Genomic DNA, 14,897 nt, shown 5'->3' on the forward strand with positions numbered 1-14,897 from the left:
CACTAGTCAGCCCTGTACCAATGGCTCACCCTAAGACTCCCTGTTACGTGAGGTAGATTAACCCTTTGTTTGTACTGGCCACTATTTGCTGGGTTTCTATTACATGCAGCCAAACACAATCCTAATGGACTTATCATAGAAGCATATCCACTCAGGATGAGCATATAGAGTAGGAAGAGAAAAGAACAAAAGAGAGTACCTGGGAAATACTGAGAGACAACAGCAGGCAGAACAGGAGTCACTCGAATCAGGGATTGACTAGGAGTGACTAAGATCAATGTGGAAAACATGAGACTATAGAATCAAATAAATGAAGAGCATTGAAGGAGAGAGCATCAATGTGTCTCCCTTACTGCAGAGACATCCAGTGAGGGAGCTACTGGAAAACATGAATTCGACAAAAAAAAAAAAAAAAAAAGGAGAGGGGACGGGGAGTCTCCTAACAAGGAGAGTGCAGCATGTGCAAAGCAGGTATTTTTTTAAATAAGAGGCACTTGAAATGCTGACAGAAGCCAGAAGAGAGGCAGAGGCTGAAAATTTAGAAAACAGCATAATACTGTCTCCTTCTTTTGGTTACTAATAGAATCCCCCTCTCAGCTCTTACCAACTACAGTCTACATTCCGAAGCCTCCATACTGTTAGGTTTGGTCATATGACTTGTTTTGAGCCAATGATATCTCAGCAAAAGTTAGATGCGAAGTTTCTGGATTATTTCCTTAATGACACCTGCTGTGGACACATTCTCTCCCTTCCCTATTGGCTGAGAAATTGCAGCAACTACTTTGGATCCTCAAATTTAAACAGATGAATTGTATTGTAGGAAAATAATATCTTAATTTTAAAATAATTAAAATGAAACAGTGATCATTCTTTTATAAGAATATTAAGGAAAGTAAAGAGTAGTGGTCCTTTTTCAAGAACTATTTTGTAAAATAAAAAGGTGACAAACTTATATGAATCCCCAGATTTTTCAGGGCTTATAAATTAACAAGTCTGAGAACCACCATATTAGTTATCTATAGCTGTGTAATAAACTATTCCCAAATTTAGCTGTCGAGAATAATAGGCATTTATTTTTTCACAGTTTGTGTGGGTCAGGAATCTGGACTGGTGTGGCCGAGTCATCTGGCTTGGGGGCAGTCTCTGATAAGGCTGCAATCAACATGTCAGCTGGGACTGTGGTCTCTTCTGAAGTCTCAACTGAGGGTTCACTCCCACGCTAATTCACGTGTTGTTGGCAGGGTTCAGTTCTTTACAGGCTGGCGAGCTGGGGAACTCAGTTCCCTGCCTCATGGTTCTCTCCCTGGTAGCCAGCTTCCAGCAGAGTGAGCAAGTCAAAGAGTAAGAGAGAGCAAGCGAGATGGAAGCAGCGAGAAGCTGCCCACACAGCCATCATCCAGAATATGGGGGAGCCAGGTTTGGTAGCATGGCAAGGCTTTCTCAGTGTGAGAGCAGAAGGGGAGACGCTGGGAGCCACCACACCTACCCGTGTAGGTGAGCTGATGGATGGTGGACTGCTGGCTTCCATTTTCTCCCTAAATTAGGGTAACCACCCAGAATTGAGAGCAGGTGGTGGGGTAGGAGATTTGAAGGGAATGAGGAGCTTTCAGAGTTGTTATGGGTTGAACATGGTGGCTTCATGCCCATAATCCCAGTATTTGGAGAGGCCGAGGTGGGAGGGTCACTTGAAGCCAGGAGTTGGAGACCAGCCTGGGCAATATAGTGAGACCCCACCTCTACAAAAAAATATATTTTTTTAATTAGCTAGATGTGGTGGTATGAGCCTGTAGTCCCAACTATTCGGGAGGCTAAGGTGGGAGAATCACTCGAGGCCAGGGGTTCAAGATTACAGTGAGCTATGATCACACCACTGCATTCCAACCTAGGCGACAGAGAGACACTGTCTCTAAAACAATAAAAATAAGTAAAAATAAAAAGTGATGCTCTAAAAACAAAAAAAGTGATGCTCTATCTGGGAAGTGAGCCTGGAGAGTTTCCTAAACTATTCATAAGCTGCACTTCAAGGCTCCAGGCAGTTTATGTCCACAAGAAGTTGATACTTAAATCCACCCCACAGACATATTTGCCTCTTTCTGGGAAAACCATCAGGATGAAGCAAATAACCAAATTCTATATCTGAAGGGAGCTGTGACGCCACCAGGAACTTGAATGTAGATGTTCTGGACAGACGCAGGCTCTGCCTGCTCTGGTGGAGGGAAGGAGCTGGACTAGACTCTTGCCATCACACCATGCACAGGGTGCACCTGTGCATCGTGTCATGCACAGATGACACCAAAATGTGTTGATGGTGGCTGCAGCTCTGAGGGGCCAGGGAGCAGGGCTACCGCCGAGGGTGGGGCTGCTGTCCCTCTCTGGAACTGGATAAACAACCCCAGTGCCAAATGTCCTAGGCAATGGCAGAGCCCGGCATGGGAAATGAGAGGATCTGAGTCCTGGGCTATAGTAAGAAGTCATTTCTTCTTCTCTCTGGGCCTGGAGACAAAGCAAAGTCTGTCCCAAAGGTGAATTCAAGTCTCCACCCTCTCTCCCATTTGGGACCCTTGGTATAGAGAGGGTAGACAGAATGCTCTCTTTGGGGAGAGATGATGGCAGTTACAACTCTGTGGGGGGTAGAGGGTGTCCCCAATGTCCTAAGAGACACTTCATCTGGTAGGTGGACACTCAGCATCTCAATGCCCTTCACTTGTCCAAGCTTCCAGGACAGTCCTATTAAAAATCTCAGCCTAATCTCAGCTGCACTGCAGGGCCTTAAGAGAAGAGCTTACCCATCTCTGTGCATGGAAGAGCAGAAGGGAAAGCAGTGTCCCTTTTCCTAGGCAGGGGAAACCACATGCTGACATTACCCAAAGGCCAGAGCCCAGGACCACAGGAGCCCAGTTCTAAGACAGCCACTGAGTGAGGCTGGAGAGTCGCATGCTGGGGTGCAAGGGCGAGGTGGAGGCGAGGGCATGGGCAGGGGCAGGTGAAGTTGACTGGAATGTGGGATTATAACAGCAGGTGACTGCTGAGAGTCACACACAGGGGTCAAGCATGGGCATTTGGGGCTTGGTGTGGCCGGCACTCCCCACCCCATCCCCTAGCCCAGCTCCTTTCACAACAGCTCTCTGGACAGACAGACAAGCCGCCAGTGCGGATTGGCCAGAGAAGCGGCCACCTGGGAGGCTGCACATCCTCCCTTCCCTCCACCAGGGCCATGGCTCCTGGAGCAAGAAGCAGGCATGAATTGGGACCTAGAGTTCCAAAGCTGCCTTGACACCAAGGAATTCAGAATGGCTTTGCTAAAAATAAAAAATAAAAACCAGAATGGCTTTGAATAACCAACTTCTAATTCGACGCAAAATCCCACCCACCTGGGACCCTCATCTTAGCTCAGCCTTTGTCACACCCAGCCCAGCCAGGACCCTGAGGCAGACAGCACCTTACCTTAGAGACACCAACATTCTTTCCTGGTCCCTAATGGGCTATGAACTGGGAAACATCCCAGCCGCGCTGACCTCAACTGTGCTCCTTGTGCCAAAAAGGGGTAGAAGCCAAAAAAGAAAAGAGGCAGGAGAGAACAATTTTTAAGGAGAAAGATATTCACAGATAGGCTCACTTTCTTGCTCTCAACCCTTGAGCTAGAAAGCCTTGGGAAGTTGCAATTTGCAGTCAAATGTCAGACACAACCTTCTGGCTGGGGATGCAGTGGTGTCCGTTTCTCGAATTCTCTTCTCAAAATCGGCTCCACGAGGATTTAACTGGTGGACATGAGATGGGCTTTATCCACCAAAAAGCAGGAAGGAGCAAGGGCATGAGCTGCGCATAACTGTAGGAGGGTTTGGGGGATAAATCCTGCACCTACTTCCGCACGCCCACCTAGGGCAGTGGTCTACCGGCCAGGGAGCCTCTTCCTAGCTGCTCCTTGCACGGGACGCCAGGACTCTCCCAGGCGACAGCCCTGTCCTGGCTCCAGTTATGGAGGCAGAAAGAGAAGCCACAGAAACCTGAAAGGAAAGAAAGGGAAACCGAGCTCCCCGAGTGGGTGCGGACGCTTGGGTGGCAGGCCGGCGCCCCGGGCTTGCAGGTGACAGTTTGTCTCTATACCCTGAGCACTGCCCGCAACCAGGGGAGCAGTCGGAGGGGAGGGGCTGCTCGCCCTGCCATTGGCCTTATTGTGGCCCCAGAGAGAGCCGCTTGGCCCCCGGGACCACCACCCCTGTGTGCCTGAGATGCCCCCTTGTGACCACCGCGCGCCCCGCAGCGTCGCGTCGCGGTCGCGGTTATCCAGCCACACCCGGGTGCGGCAGACTAGAAGACGTCCAAGGCTGGAGCCCTGGGGCCGCTCCCTCCAAAGGCAGGTCCCGGGCGACTGCGGGTCTCCCGACCGGCTCGGCGGCTGGGCCTGGGGCTCCGGCGCAGGCGGGGTGGTGGCGGGTGGGAGGAGCCGCGGGGCACCCTGCCCGTCCCCTCCCGAAGGGGCGCCCGGGACAGCTGTGCCCCAGGGCCTAGGAAAGTGCCTGAAGCCCCGTGGCCGCCACTAAGCGAGGCGATGCCCACGAAGGGGACATCTGGGCGGGCAGAGGGCCCCGCCCCGCCACCCCGGCAGAGCGTCTGCGGGGTGCTGCTCCGGACGGCACTGGGTGGACGCTGCACGCACCACACGCCCAGCCTCCCGCGGCCACTCACGCCCCACCTCGCAGCACGGTGCGACTGCCCCGCAGAGAAAGAAAGAAAACTATACAGAAGATAAAGGGCTGCCGCGTGGCCGCGTTCCCCGCCGCTCGCGCGTCGCGCGGGCTTTGCCGCGAGTGCGCCGTCGGCCGGTGCGGCGCCGCCCCCTCGTGGCCGCCGGCCGCCGCCGCAGCCGCTGGGACGCGGGCGCCGGGCCCTCACGTTAACAGTAAGGTCGCCGCTCTGTCCGCGCGGCCCTCCGCGCCCCGCGGTCACACCCACCGGTGGTGCGGGAGGCTCGCAATGACACCACAAAACAGCTTTTTTTCCTGGTTCTGCCCCACGTGGAGACCTGTGGGTTCCAACCAGCCACCGCTGTTCAAAAAGACGCAGGGAGTCTGGGCCTGTCTGTGATGGTCACCACTTCCTTTTGCCGAGGTGCGAGGTGGCCCTCTCTCGCCCCGTGGCTTTCCCAGATCTGAGCCCCAGCGCAGCCCTGCGAAAGGCCCGGGCGCAGCGTCCTGCTGCTCCACGCCCTGTGAGCCCGGCCACGCCTCGGCTGTCGCCCGACCGCGCGGTGGCGTCCCAAGGGCCCGCGCTCCTTGGGGCTCGTGCAGACAGCCCCGGGGTGTTCTGCACCGCTCCCCCCCAAGGTTCTCAAGTTACTCTCTCAAACTAACGCCCAGCTGCTATATTGACAAGATGGTTTTGCTTTACATTTTTGAGCTATTGGTTCTCTCAGATATTATTATTACTATTGACAGATAAAATGTTGACTGGATATAAAGGAAAAAAGCAGAGAATGAGGACATCTCGCTCCCAGCCCTGGCGTTCACCTCCCAGCTCTGTGACCCTGGGGGCCTCTCTGCGCTCCACTGGTCACCTGTTAAAACAGCGAGTGGTGAGGCTCCAGGCCTGTGGCGTTCAGGGCAAGGGAGGACCTGGAGGAGGATCTTTTAGAGCAGAAGAAACTTTAGTGAAAAGGAGACCATGGAGCCGTGGCTGAGAGAGTGATTTGTGGTCCCAGCCCTGGCCAGCCCCATGAACTGGGCCCTGTAGCACCTCAAGGATCGGCGACTTTGGGGTGGCCAGCTGGAGGAGCTGGGCATGGGCCCAGAGGAGAGGGCACTATGGGTGTGAACGATGTCCAACCCAGACCTGGCAGGGGACATAACGGATTTGCTCCTAAACTCCTGGGGACTTTCAGAAGTGCCTGTAGTGGAGGACACCGAGGTCCTGCAGTTATGAGGGACCTGAGTTGGGGGAACAGAGCTAACGTGGGAAGCCACATATGGACCCACAGATTGGCTGCTGCTGGAGAGAGCTGGGGGACGTAATCAGGACTCTGTCTGGGATCCCTGGAATCCGGTCCTGTGTGTGCATACATCATGCACATTTGATACCCTTGGAATAGAACCAGTTTATTCATTAGGGAAAGCCTGGAAGTGGCATCAGTAGAGAATTCTGGTGCTTGCAGCTGGAGAGGGACCCTCAGGGCTCTCTGCTGGCTCTGGAGACCACAGAGGGCAGCAGTGAGGCAACAACTAGAGAGAGTCTCCAGGGCTGCCCTGAGGGCAGGTCTTGAGAGGCGCCCGCCTGTTCAGGAGGGAGAGGCCTGCAAACAGCCTTACCCCAGCGTGCTGCGATCTCTGATCCCTCCTAGTTCCTAGGGAAAGGATGCCTGAAAGCCCGCTAAGTTTCTTACCTCAGATACTCAGTGTCTAAGCGGAACCAAGTTCTTCCTAGAGACTGTGAGGGTAGAGGCGGGTAGGAAGAAGGAGGGACCATGTCAGATGTCCCCGAGTCTGGGACCCTCAGGAGATATGGGCACATGAACTGGATCTGGTGATTCCTGAAGCCAGGCTACCCGTGCCTTCCCAGTTACATGGTCTCCTAATAAATTCCCTTTTGTGCTTCAGTTCAGTAGGATAAGGTTTCTGTTCCTCATAACCAAATGAGTCCTCTCACAATACAGGAGATTGTTAAGACTTCACAAATAATTAGATAGGAGCTAAAAGAGGGTGACATCTCCAGCCATGGCAATACGAAGGCTGCCATGGGGAGACAGAGAAGTTAGGTAGGTGCAGGGCAGGTTTTGTGGGGCTGAATTAAAGTAGCAGTCTACATACTGCTGAATGCTCAGAGTGGGCTGGGCCAGTGGACTATGGATCAGTAAGAAGACTGTTTTCCATCATCACATGCAGGACCATCATTCTCACAATCTCTAAAGCACCTCTCCTGCTGCACTTCAAGATGTTAGTACTTAACACTTAATGTTGAAGTGTGTTGGGAGCCTGAAAACAACCGCACACAGAAATAAAACTCTCCCCAATTCCAAATGGCTTGAACTAGCTACACACGAAGAGAGGAAAGAGGCTCCTGTGGATTGAGGATTATTAAATATGAAGAATGTTTGTCAGGAAAAAACCCTTTGTTTATATAAATAGTAGGAGCGCCACCATGGTAACTCTGCTTGGTTTGCTCTGCAGCCCAAAAGGCCCTCATAGCCAAATTACCACCTCCTCTTTCATTGCTAGCCTACATTTTTTAAAAAACATCTCCAGCCAAAATTCCATGATCTGCCTGCTTGGTTTCCAGGCTCAGAAAACATCATTTAAAAAAGACTTGGGACGCAGTGGAAGCCACTGCCAAAACTTCTAAATGAAAGCTCATTTCTCTCTCATACACTCTCACACACAAAGACACAGTTTGTTTGCCAAACTACAGTATGCTTTTCCTTTCTCACGTAACCCAAGTTTCCTTGGACCTCACAAGCCTGCAGGGCCAATGAAATGACATTAACATGTGACCAACAGTAACACATATCTTTGCACTCTGGGTGTTTCTCCCACCCTCACAAACACTGTGAGCTTCCTAGGAAGTGCTCCCAAGTACTTGATGGGGGGTGCTTAGATGTCACCCTGAACAAACCCACTGCAAGATGCAGTGGGGCCTATCTCTGCACAGTGTCCACGGGCTTCCCCCATCGCCTCTGAGCTCTCCCGGGAAGTCAGGGCACTTGGTGGTGTGTGAGGAGGCCAAGGAGAACCCCTCACTTCCCTTTGTGCTGCACTCAGTACGCCCCAGACCAGGCTGCTGTGCCCACCATTTTATTGGCATTGTTAGTAGGAGACCTTAGAGTTTACTCACAGGCCCCTGTCATCCAAAGCGCCCAGCCACGGGCCCAAGGGCTGGTCCAAGTGGTGGCACGTGGCTCTTCTCAGGACTATGCTCCCTTCCAGTGGCCAAGGGTTAACTCATGTCTGCCTCGCCAAGAGGCTTCACAGGCCCTCACCCAAGGGGTCTTCTGGGTGACCCACCCGCCCCATTCAGACACGTCTAAGCATGTCTGTTCCCACTTAGCCCCAAGTGGGGACCCCTTATCCATCCAAGAGAAGACTGAGAGAATGCAGCAATGAGAGCCACCCTCTCCATGTGGCTGCCTGAGGCAGCTGAGAAACCGAGCTGGGCCCAAAAAGGATTGCTCCACTCTAGGGGAAAAGCAAATTGACATCAGATTATTTTCCTACAGCTTATCCCACTTCTTAATATTTGCCACATTGCATTCCACATTCCAATTTCCAAAAAGGATAGGAGCATTAATAATATAAAAGAAAAGTGAAATTAACTGGAATTGAAAACGTTCATTATTTTCAAGTGTATAAAGCATGAGATTTGTGGCTGAGCATCAAGGATGGCTTTGCCCCGATACGTTCTCCTAGAGACAGCAAAGAACAGCCTGGCATGGAACCAGACCTGCAGAGATGTAGGGATGTTGCAATAAATCAAGTTCAAGTTATTTAGTAAGTTTGGTCAGTTTTTGGATTTCTGTTTTTCTTACTTGGCTTGCTATAGTTTTGCTTACATTGTAAAGTTTTTAAAGTTCTTCATTTAATAGAGAATAAGTAATACCTTTTCTCTCTCAATTACCTTCTTTCCATTCACATTTCTGATGAGTTTTACCTTCCATATGTTACATGTTACATATATTATAGCATTAATAGACTTTTATAGACTCTCTTTCGAGTAATACGTGTTTAAAAGCTTCAAAGCCCCAGTGCACTATGTTTCTTCATTTTTGACTCAGGCTACAATTCACATATTTCCAACTCAGCCCAGAGTAGGTGGGAATTAAAAATGACTTTGGAGAAGGGTAAATTGATTTATCCTGGTGTTTCAATCCAAGCATCACACCAAGAAAATGATGACTCTCTTTAGCTCTAGCACCAACTGAGGATCAGGGAGAAAGAAGCTAAACAATGTTTTGGCACAAATCAGGGCTTTTACATCACTATTTTCTTCAAAGTATTGTAAATATTTGAGCAACTATATGCAAAGTACTTTTGCTCTCATCATTATTTCTCTGAGAGCCAGGTCTGCATGGGTACACAGCACGCTCTCCCATACCAACGCTCAAACAGATGTAAGTAGATCTGTCCATGTATATAAAGAGATAAATGGTTCTTGAACATTTTAATGAACATTTTCCCATCCAGGAAGACAGAAAGTCAATGAAGCTGTACAATGGACCAAATGAAACTATGAGCTCCAAAGACGATGTTTCTGAAAGTGTGTACCTCTGCCATCTAGATCTAGATCATCTTTGGTGATTATTAAAAATGCAAATTCCTGGGCTGCAACTCCACCCACTGAATCATAATCTCTTCTGTTAATGGAAGAATCTTCACTTTTTAATAGGCTTCTCAGGCACATTAAAATTGGAGAGCTACTTCACCAAGGCCTAAAAGGAAACTAAGAGAGACTAAGTACTAGTCTCTTTTTGTAAGGTGGTACTCTGCTGGGAAAAAGTGATAACTAGGATGCCAGTCGGGTCCTTTAGGAGTTAGAGTTGTGCAGATTTAAGCTCCAAATTCATATCACTGGATAGTACAAAACCTCAAGCCATCAATGCAGAAAGCAATTCTGGACAGGTAGAGTCTTAGACACCTCACAGAAACAAATAGAAATTTTCTCTGAAGAAAGGCACCTTCAACCTAAGCCTCTAAGAATTTAGAAAAGTAATTTTCCAAGGAACTCACTGTCAAAACTAATAAAGCATACAAAGAAACAAGGCACCAGGAGTAAATGTCAACAGAAGCAAAAGACAATTCAGATATTGGAAATATTAGATACAGACTTAAAAATAACTCTGCATATCCTATGTAAAGAAGTAAAAAATAAGCTTGAAAATAGCTTCAAAGAAAATAAATAATGACCAAAGTTGCAAATAACCAAAAAGAACTTCTCAGCAAAATAATAATAATAATTAAAAATTAAAAGCACTGCAGTGAACTGACTGCAGTTAGGCACAAAGGAATTTTATGGAATGCTGAAAGTATTCTACAACTTCATTGTGGTGATTGCTGTGCAACTCTATAAATTCACTAAAACTTAATGAATTGTACAATGAAAATGGTCAAAGTTTATGATGAATGAAGCATTCCTCAATAGAGCTATTTAAAAAAAAAAAACCTCACAGGTTGCTTTAACAACACATTAGACACAGCAAAGAGGAAACTAGTGAACCAGAAGACAGATTAGAAGAAATCATCCAGAATGAAACACAGCAAGACAAAAAGATGAAAAATATGCATACGAGGTGGGGAGGCATGGAGGATAGGGTGAGATAGTCTATTATGTCTATTCCCAGTACCAGAAAGAGAGGGGAAACTAAATGGGGAAGGGGCGATATTCAAAGAGTTAAACCATGAGAATTTTCCAATGCAAAATCCATAGGCCCAGTGAATCCCAAAGAGGGTAAATAAAAGGAAATTTGCACGTACAAACAACAGGGTAAAGCTGCAGACCACCAAAACCAAGGAGGAGGTCCTAAAAAGCATGACTGAGAAGTAACAGATTCCTTCCAAGGGGCAAAAGTTAGTCTGACATCTCAATGGCCACCCTGGAAGCCAGGAGATAATATGCTAAAAGAAAATGACTGGCACCTAGAATTCTATGCCCAGCAAAATAAACACATATTCAGACAAGTCAAAATAGAGAGATTGCCTCCAGCAGTTGATCACTAAAGAAAATCCAAAGAAAGTGCTCCCAGATGCAAGTCATGAGAAGCAAGAAAGAATAAAGGCAAATGTGTATAAATCTAAATGAACACTGACTGAATAAAATAAAAATAATTTCATATGATGTTGAACAAAAAATAAGTCAAAATATATGCTAATAATAACATATGAGTAAGGGCGGTGGAATAAAGTTTCCTATGGTCCTTCCGTAGTCTGGGAGGAGAATAACAACATAGATTAACTTTAGGCTTTGATATGTTATATCTGAATATTGTAATTTCTATAGTAACCCCTAAAAGAAATGAAATAGGATATAACATCCAAAAAAACAGGAGCAAAAAATGAGATGATGAAAAGTAATCCAAAAACAGGTAAAAAAAGAAGAGAAAAAAACAGGACTGGCAGGTTACAAAGGAAGCATAAAATTAGATGATAGATATAAACCAAAATTATTGTTTTTAATATAAATGGATAAAGTTTTCTGCTTAAAAGACAAATATTTCTGAATTGGATTTTTTAATCTAATGATATGCTGGTTATAAGAGTTTATATAAAACATAAGGATTCAAAATGGTTGAAAATAAAAAGATAAAAAATATGTATCATGTAAATATTAAAAGAAGGAAGTTAGTGTATCCAACAAACTAAATTTTAAAGTAAAAATTATGACTGAAGTATAAAGAGAGTTCTTTCATAAGAAAAAACTTTCAATTCATCAATAACAACTTTAAATGTGTATGCAACTAAATATAATATCAAAATATATAAAGCAAATATATGAGAAAATACAAAACACAGTAATATGAGAAGAAATAAGACAATTCCACAGTCATATTAGATGTTAATACACCTTTCTCAGTAACTAACAGAACAAGCAAAAAATATATATATATCAATGAGGATTTACATGATTTGACCATATTTGATAAATGACCTAATGAACATACACTATACCTAGCATCAGCAAAACACCCTAATTAAATTCAAGCACATACAGAACACCTGAAAAAACTGATCATATACCACACTGAAAGCAAGTATCCAAGAGATTTAACAGATTAAAATGATTCAGAGCACATTCTCTGACCATGCCAGATATCAGTAACAAAGAGATAACTATATAAATGGAATTATACAATATTTGTCCTTTTCTGTTTGGCTTAATTCATTTAGCATAATATTTTCAAGGTCCATCTGTTTTGGAATGTATCAGGACTTTATTCTTTTTTATGACTGAATAATGTTCCATAGTTATGTATATATCACATTTTGTTTATCCATTCATCTACTGATGGACACTCGGGTTGTTTCCACCTTTTGGCTACTGTGAATAATGCTGCTACAAACACTGGCATACAAGTGTCTGGGTTTCTGTTTTCAGTTCTATTGGGTATATGCCTAGGAGTGGCATTGCTGGCCCATATAGTAACTCTGTTTAACTTTTTGAAAAACTGCCAAACTCTTTTCCACAGCAGCTGCATCATTTTCTAGTAATGTGTTTTCATTTAAAGTCTATCTTGTCATATTAATATAGCTCCCCAGCTTTCCCTGAGTTAGGATTAGGCTGGTGTTCCTTTTTCCATCCATTCACATTCAGCTTTTCTATGTTCCTGTATTGTCTCCTGTATTTGTTGTGATGATTAACAATGTACTTCCATTTATTTCCCAAATTCCATTTTTTCCTCCTATCACTTTGGAAACTATATCCTCTAGTTATAATATTTTAGTTGTTACAAAAATTTTAACATGCTTACTTAGCAAAGCCCAAAGTTATTATCTTTACCCTCCCCCCACATAATAAAAAGGGCCTTATTTTATATATATGTGTGTGTGTATGTATATATATATATATGTATTTTTTTTTTTTTGAGACAAGAGTCTCACTCAGTTACCCCACCTAGAGTGCAGTGGTGTCATCACAGCTCATTGCAACCTCAAACTCTGGGGCTCAAGTGATCCTCCTGCCTTAGCCTCTCAAGTAGCTGGGACTATAGACGTGTACCAATGCATCTGGCTAATTTTTTTGTTTTTAGTAGAGACAGGGTCTCACTCTTTTTCAGGCTGGCTTTGAACTCCTGACCTCAGAAATCCTCCCACCTTGGCCTCCCAGAGGCCTTATAATATTTTAACTCTGCTCATTCATTCCCAAGTTATAAATTATCATGGATTGTTTTATAGCTTCTAAAAAAATTATTATTATTGTTTTAGATAGTTACTGCTTTAGATCTACCCTCATTTAAAAGCTTTTTTTGCTCATCATCCTTTTTATATTTTAAGAGACAGGGTCTCTCACTATGTTGCCAGAGCTGGAGTGCAGTGGCTACTCAGAGGCACAATCATTGCACACTACAGCTTTGAAGTCCTAGACTCAAGTGATCTTCCCACCTCAGCCCATTAAGTAGCTGGGACTATAGGTGTACACCACTGTACCTCGCTGCCATTCATTTGTTTGACATCTCAAGCCTTTGTGGGATTATTTTTCATCATTGTAGCATTTATCATTTGCAAATCCCTGAGAGTCTTAGTTTTGTGTGTGTGTGTGTGTGTGTGTTTTTTTTTTTTTGAGACAGAGTCTCACTTTGTTGCCCAGGCTAGAGTGAGTGCCGTGACATCAGCCTAGCTCACAGCAACCTCAAACTCCTGGGCTCAAGTGATCCAGTGATCCTTCTGCCTCAGCCTCCCGAGTAGCTGGGTCTACAGGCATGTGCCACCATGCCTGGCTAATTTTTGGTAAATATATTTTTAGTTGGTCAATTAATTTCTTTCTATTTTTAGTAGAGACAGGGTCTCACTCAGGCTGGTTTTGAACTCCTGACCTCGAGCAATCTGCCCACCTCAGCCTCCCAGAGTGCTAGGATTACAGGCATGAGCCACTGTGCCCGGCCAAGTCTTAGTTTTTGTTCATCAGCTAGCACATTTTTCCATCATTGTTGAAATTAAGTTTCACAAGTTATTTTCTAACCACTTTGAAATTATTCCATTGTCCTCATTTCCATTGTTGCAGTTGGGAAATTAGCTGTCAGTCTAATATTAGTAGTTGACTTTTTTGTGAGTAGTCTTATCTCTGGCTATTTTAAAGATCTCTTCATCTTTTGTATTCTTCAGTTTTAAAACAATGTGTCTTAAGAGTGGAATTTCTTTTAATGTTTGAGATTTAATAGGATTTGCCTTTAATGTGGTCTGGAAAATTCTCTAAAAGCCAAGTAGTGTTTGACTTTCACTTTCCTATTTTCTATCATGCTCTATGGTAAATGTTTCATTCTGGGTTATTTCTTCAGGCCTGTCTTTCTGTTCACTAATTCTCTCCAATTCAGGCTATTTATCCATTCTAATAATTTCAATTATTATATATTTTTAGTTTTTCCTGAAATCTGCCTTGTCATATTTTATTGTCGCTTATTCCTTTGTTATATGTTTGATTCCCCCTATTGCTTCTGATATAGTCAGCCCTCCATATCCACAGTTCTGCATCTATAGACCCAACCAAAGATACAAAAAATTTTGTTAAAAACCAATAAAAATTACAATACAAATTTTAAAGTATTGTATAACAACTATTTTTTTTTTTTTTTTTTTGAGACAGAGTCTCGCTTTGTTGTCCAGGCTAGAGTGAGTGCCATGGCGTCAGCCTAGCTCACAGCAACCTCAATCTCCTGGGCTTGAGTGATCCTTCTGCCTCAGCCTCCCGAGTAGCTGGGACTACAGGCATGCGCCACCATGCCCAGCTAATTTTTTTTTTTTATATATATATCAGTTGGCCAATTAATTTCTTTCTATTTATAGTAGAGACGGGGTCTCGCTCTTGCTCAGGCTGGTTTTGAACTCCTGACCTTGAGCAATCCACCCGCCTCGGCCTCCCAAGAGCTAGGATTACAGGCGTGAGCCACAGCGCCCGGCCTGTATAACAACTATTTACATAACATTACACTGTATTAGGTATTATAAGTAAGGTAGAGATTTAGGGATGGAGAAAAAGCTTCCCTTCTCCACTCTCTGAAGGTTTGCCAAAATGAGCTGATAATAGATTAACAGGAGAAAAGGCATACAAATTTCTTTACATGCATGAGGACGTGAACATGCCACAAACATGAGACTCAAAGGAAGGCCAGATGGCTGAAGCTTAAATACTTCAGTGATGTGGCAGGCTATAGACAAACTTAGAAGGGTAATAAATAATTTTTATAGGAAATGACCTGGGAGACAGAC

This window comes from Microcebus murinus, chromosome 3 (genome assembly GCF_040939455.1).
Source record: "Microcebus murinus isolate Inina chromosome 3, M.murinus_Inina_mat1.0, whole genome shotgun sequence".
Lineage (NCBI taxonomy): Eukaryota > Metazoa > Chordata > Mammalia > Primates > Cheirogaleidae > Microcebus > Microcebus murinus.